The sequence below is a fragment of the Podarcis tiliguerta genome, assembly GCF_965153285.1.
Source record: "Podarcis tiliguerta genome assembly, chromosome: 12".
NCBI classification, from domain to species: domain Eukaryota; kingdom Metazoa; phylum Chordata; class Lepidosauria; order Squamata; family Lacertidae; genus Podarcis; species Podarcis tiliguerta.
In genome coordinates, this window is record NC_139545.1 from 52,293,244 (window position 1) to 52,299,640 (window position 6,397).

Sequence of the window (6,397 nt, forward strand, 5' to 3'; positions counted from 1 at the left end):
TCTTTCCCAACATCAGGGTCTTTTCCAGGGAGTCTTCTCTTCTCCTGAGGTGGCCAAAGTATTGGAGCCTCAGCTTCAGGATCTGTCCTTCCAGTGAGCACTCAGGGCTGATTTCCTTCAGAATGGCAAGGTTTGATCTTCTTGCAGTCCATGGGACTCTCAAGAGTCTCCTCCAGCACCATAATTCAAAAGCATCAATTCTTCGGCAAACAGCCTTCTTTATGGTCCAGCTCTCACTTCCATACATCACTACTGGGAAAACCAGAGATTTTACTATACGGACCTTTGTTGGCAAGGTGATGTCTCTACTTTTTAAGATGCTGTCTTTCTTTTTTAGTTTTGCCCAAAGTTCTTGAGCTCAGTCTTTCCTCATACGATTTGAGAGAGGAATGGAATAAGAGCCCTGCTGCTTCAGATCACAGGTCCAGCTATTCCTCATTTCATCCCCATGTAGAAGCCAAGAAACAGTGACTGCCCAGCTCCGTGAGCTTCATGGCCTAGCAGGGATTCGAATCCTGGTCTCCCGGGTCCCGGTTCAACACTCTAACTCAGGGGTAGGCAACCTAAGGCCCAGGGGCCAGATGCAGCCCAATCAACTTCTCAATCCGGCCCGAGGACGGTCCAGGAATCAGTGTGTTTTTACATGAGTAGAATGTGTGCTTTTATTTAAAATGCATCTCTGGATTACTTGTGAGACATAGGAATTCGTTCATTTCCCCCCAAAAAATATAGTCTGGCCCACCACATGGTCTGAGGGATGGTGGACCGGCCCACAGCTGTAAAAGGTTGCTGACCCCTGCTCTAACTACAGTACCACACTGGGGACAGAAGTGGTAGCATTATACAGTGGTACCTCGGGTTACATACGCTTCAGGTTACATACGCTTCAGGTTACAGACTCAGATAACCCAGAAATAGTGCTTCAGGTTAAGAACTTTGCTTCAGAATGAGAACAGAAATCGTGCTCCGGCGGCGCGACGGCAGCAGGAGGCCCCATTAGCTAAAGTGGTGCTTCAGATTAAGAACAGTTTCAGGTTAAGAACAGACCTCCAGAACAAATTAAGTACTTAACCCGAGGTACCACTGTAATCAGGAAAACAAAGGCAACATTCCCCACATCTGAGTGCACACTGGAAATAAGACCATTTCCTATGTTCCTTTGTTTATACTCCAATATTGGGGGGCTGCTTGGGAATACACCAGAAATTCCTCCAAAGCAGAAGTCTTCACATTCACGCAGAAATGTTGCTTAAGGGAAACCATCCCTTGATAAAGGTGGTCAGATTTATCAAGGCTCTCCAGGAGGCCTTGGCAGTTGAGAAAGGATAAGTAGGATTTGCCTGTGGGGTGGGAGTCAGCGCTCAGCCGATAACACTTGACAAATGGGCTGAGAACAGGGCCCTGGGCTCTTGCCAAGGTTGGGGATATTGAGAGTTTCTGGGGTGTGTTTGATGAGTAGAAACTTCTTTTCCACAGCAATCCCAAAGCACAAAAGGGGAAGGGGGAGATGTGGAGAGATTGAGAGAGAGAGAGTAGGTTTGGGTTTGGAACTGGCTTCTTTCCAGATCTTCTGAAACTCCTTTGGCCCAGGCCTGCAGATCATCAGCAACTAAATATGTCAAGTATTTGCCGCCATGCTGTTCCACTGGTATTTATCTGTTTGCAGAATGCAAGCAAAGAATGTGCAGGACAAACAACCACTGGCCTTTCCTGCCCTCGCTGCATCGCGCAGAGAATAGATATCAGTGAATTATGTCCAACACACATAATCCTCTCATTAGACCTGTTTGTTTTGGTTGAGCCTTGCGAATAACAGTTAGGGCTGCCAAGCAGGCGTTTCAGAAATACCTGGTCTTCTGGGGGTTAGATAACAGGCGGAGCCTGCAAGCTTTTGATGGGCCGGGGTGGTAATACCTAAAAGGGTTTGGAAGGGTAGGTCCTGGAAGGTTTTGATGGTTCAAAGGGTGGATCTCAATGGCTTTGAGGCTGGGGGAATCGGGAGGTGTATAGCAGGGGTAGGCAACCTAAGGCTTGGGGGCCGGATGCGGCCAAATCGCCTTCTCAATCCGGCCCGCGAACTGTCTGGGAATCAGCGTTATTTTACATGAGTAGAATGTGTCCTTTTATTTAAAATGCATCTCTGGGTTATTTGTGGGGCACAGGAATTCGTTCACCCCCCCCCCCAAAATAGCCTGGCCCACCACATGGTTTGAGGTATGGTGGACCAGCCCATGGCTGAAAAAGGTTGCTGGCCCCTGGTTTATAGGCACCAGGGCTATTGATGTCTAACTGAACAGGATGCATAGTTGATAGAAAGCAAACTACAGTGGTACCTTGGGTTACAGACGCTTCAGGTTACAGACACTTCAGGTTACAGACTCCACTAACCCAGAAATAGTACCTCGGGTTAAGAACATTGCTTCAGGGTGAGAACAGAAATCGTGCTCCGGCGGCGCAGCTGCAGTGGGAGGCCCCATTAGCTAAAGTGGCACTTCAGGTTAAGAACAGTTTCAGGTTAAGAACAGACCTCTAGAACGAATTAAGTGCTTAACCCGAGGTACCACTGTATTTGATTTCATTGTTTGTTAAGTGCATTTACCGGTATATTCCCTCTTTCCTCCAAGGAGCTTGAGATGGTTCACACAGCTCCTCCCTTCCCATTTTATCCTCCCTAACTCCATGAGTTAGGATAGGCTGAGATTGACCCAAGACCATCCAATGAGCTTCAGCATTGAGCTTGAACCCTGATTTCCCAGGGCCTTATCACTAATCACTGCACATGCAAACTCCCAAGACTCAAAACAGCTGGTTCATTCAATAAAAGGGGTAATATTGTTTGTTTCTTTCAAATATTTATAGACTGCTTTTCATTTGACTAAGTGGTTTGCAAAGAAAAGCAAACAATATATTTAAATACATAACACAATAAAACAGATGAAACACCAAAAATCTATAAAATGGATTTCCACTTACTCTATGCCCACACAAATTATGTTAAGTATAGTGATTTAATTTTCTGAAATTGGGCGTGCTTAAATGCATTATTGTGTGTTTGATTCTGGAATGTTCCCCAGTAACTCCTGTGTGACTGTTTAACTGGTCCCTCAGGAGGTATCTTATTCGGGTCTCCATTTTGTTTGGTGTGTGAGTGACTTGACTGTAAAGGCTGCATCTCCGTGAACGCTGGAGAAGAGACAGTGTTAGTTAACACTCTCTCAACACAATAGAGAGGAGTGGTGATGTTTCTGTGTGAATGCATGTGCCAGAAAGAAGTACAGATGTTGACGTTCTCCTAAAAAAGCACCAAGGAAAAGTCTTCTGGAAGGAGAAAGTGGAAACCTCCCAGAAGGAACTGTGTGGCCTTGCTGGGTCATGCAAGCCCTGGAAAGGGAGAAACACACAGATTTGCTTGAATGTTTAAGGAAGAAGCTGTAATCTTCAGCTGAGGAAAACTTAGTCCATGCTTGGATAAGCACGCGAATGTAAATACTTTGCATATTGTCTTCTTTAGCTATATGTTCTGAAAGCTGTTGAATATTTCAACAAGTCTTTGGACATTGTTTTAATTTCGAGAAGAGAGTCGGTATTGCACATGATTTGGCTTCCCAGCTGCAATTTAGCTACACTGCCAACCAGTGGCGTAGCGTGGGTTGTCAGCACCCGGGGCAAGGCAAGTAATTTGCGCCCCCCCCCCGCTGCACTGTCCCTCCCCCAGATAGTCCCTCACTCTCTCTCCGCACCGCACCGCACCGCACGCCTGGCACCCTCCCCTCCACAGGGGCGGCAACCCGGCGGCTCGGATCGGATTCGCACAGCCAGCACTGCAGTGAGAGAGAGTGAGTGAGCCAGGTAGGGGCAGAGAGCTGCGAGTGCGAGCGCGCCCCCCCAGATGTTGCGCCCGGTGCGACCGGCCCCCCCTGCACCCCCCACGCTACGCCACTGCTGCCAACCAATACCACACCCACCAACACAACTTAATGTCAATCCAACCTGTGCCAGAACACATTTCCCCGCACAGACACACTCACCCTTACTCTCAACAATAATTACCAATCCCCCCAAATCCCCTGGGTGCATACCCAAAAAGACTGCAGTGCCACATGGGTAGCCCAACAGCATGTCACTAAAAACCAAGACTGCATTCACTGTTAAGTTGTGGGTGAACATATCCGACGACACAGCGATTCTTCACACAGCTCTTGTTTATTCACAGGCCCAGGACAGAACTGGGCTGAAGGGTTCAGCCAACCTGCTTATATAGAGCTCAACTACAAAGCAACAGTAACAACTTTCTGTAACTATCCAATCACTGAACGTCACTTTCAATTCCTTATTGAAATACTCTGAAATCCTACTCTGAACATTCTTTTTCATTTCCCCCAAAAGAATTCTGGGAGTCGTAGTTCGTTAAGGGAGCTGATAACAACAACAACAACAACAATAATAATAATAATAATTTATTTATACCCCGCCCATCTGGCTGAGTTTCCCCAGCCACTCTGGGCGGCTCCCAAACAAATGTTAAAAACAGTACAGCATTAAATATTAAAAACTTCCCTGAACAGGGCTGCCTTCAGATGTCTTTTAAAGATAGGATAGCTGCTTATTTCCTTCACATCTGAAGGGAGGGTGTTCCACAGGGTGGGCACCACTACCGAGAAGGCCCTCTGTCTGAGAGTTCTTAGGAGACCCCACCCTATGCTTCTCCTGGAGCTACAATTCCCAGGTGATTTAACAGTTCCCCTACACTGGGAGCTCTGGAAATTGGATGGTGAAGATTGAAAAATGGATAGGCGATGCTCTCACCCTCATGGTGCCCCAAAGCCAAGGTGGTTCTTTGAAGCTGCTGCCATTGCATGATGTCCATCTTTGGAACTAGAAGAGCTCAATGTGAGGTTGAGTTTTTAGATTACATCCCCCTCTGTGAATGATCAGTTCCCACCTTTCAAGGCCATGGATTAAACCAAGACAATCCCAGCCAGTTGACATTTCGGTTTGCCCATAACCTCTCCACGTCCAGGCCGGGACACAAGCACAATGTACTTCCTCGGTTTTACTGCCCTTGTTCACTTCATGTCATGCCAGCAACACTTGATTTAGGAAGCTCTAATCACGAAGCGACAATGTTTTTCACCGGCCCTTCCCAAAAAGATTTCCAGAGAGCTTCGCCGACTGTCGTCTAGGACGTTTTTGCCTGGAACAGTTGCAGAAAACATCTCTCTCCTTCCTGAGGGGTTTCGGGTAGGCTGCCCTTTTCTTTTCTTTTTCAAAGGAAATGCAACAGGGGTTTGTTTATAAAGTGCTAAATACCTTTTTGTCATGCCAACAATCTGTTTCCCTTCGGCTTTCGGGGCGTTGAGCCGGCACTTGTAAATCATGTTGTCCACAAGCAATAAATGTTTCTCCAAAATGGTAGCCATTCCCAGGCATGATTTGTGGCGTGTTATAAACAAGGCAGCAACTCATTTCTTCCCAAGAAGGAGCAAAGGCACAATGTGGGCCCACCCTCTGTTACCCTCCAGAGATTGTAGGATTCCGGCTCCCAACAGCCCTTGTGGTCAAGGATGATGGATTCTCAAGGGCACCAGATTGGGGAAGCTTGTCTCGAGCCTTTGGTGATGCCAAATGGTAAGTTTCTGCATCTTCTACAGGGTGTCTGTTGCGTGTCGAGGTCCCCAAGCCACCCCTAAATCATTCACAATTCACACATAATTTTTGTTTCAGGTTTTTGGCATAATTTGGGCCACAACTTTATTAAAAAACATAATTGCATGTCGAGGTCCCCAAGCCACCCCCCAAATAACTCACAACGCACACTTAATTTTTGTTTAAGGTTTTTGGCATAATTTTGGCCACAACTTTATTTAAATACAAAACCGTGAGTGGTTGTTTAGGCATTGGTTAAGACTATCTGTCCCCCCGCCTGGGGAAAGAACTGACTTCCGGGCACCACTGAAAGACAGTGCGGGGGAAAGCAAGTCGGGGAGGCATTGGAGCTGAGTCACAGACCCTCAATTCTCACCCGCCTGCTCCCCGAAGGCTTGCCGGCCCTAGTCCCATTCCAGGGATTGGATGAAAAGATGGCAAGCCCCAGGATTCCTTTAATGGGATTCCCTTTCCGCAGCAACCATGGAGGGGCAGGCACAGCCTATCCTAACCCCTCCTCCACCAATTTATAACCAATGCCTAACCGCAACCTTACAAGTTGTGACGATTTGCTACGCAGTAGGCAAAAACCAAATGGCCCAGCCAATCAGCCACATGGACAAAATTCCTACTAGGCCCCTGCCCCAACGGCAGACGACCCCATGACAGGCATAGCAAGGTCAATGCAACAACCCCTTACTCAAGGGCGGGTGGGCGGGTGATACGTTGCACGCAGCAAAGAGAAAGCTCC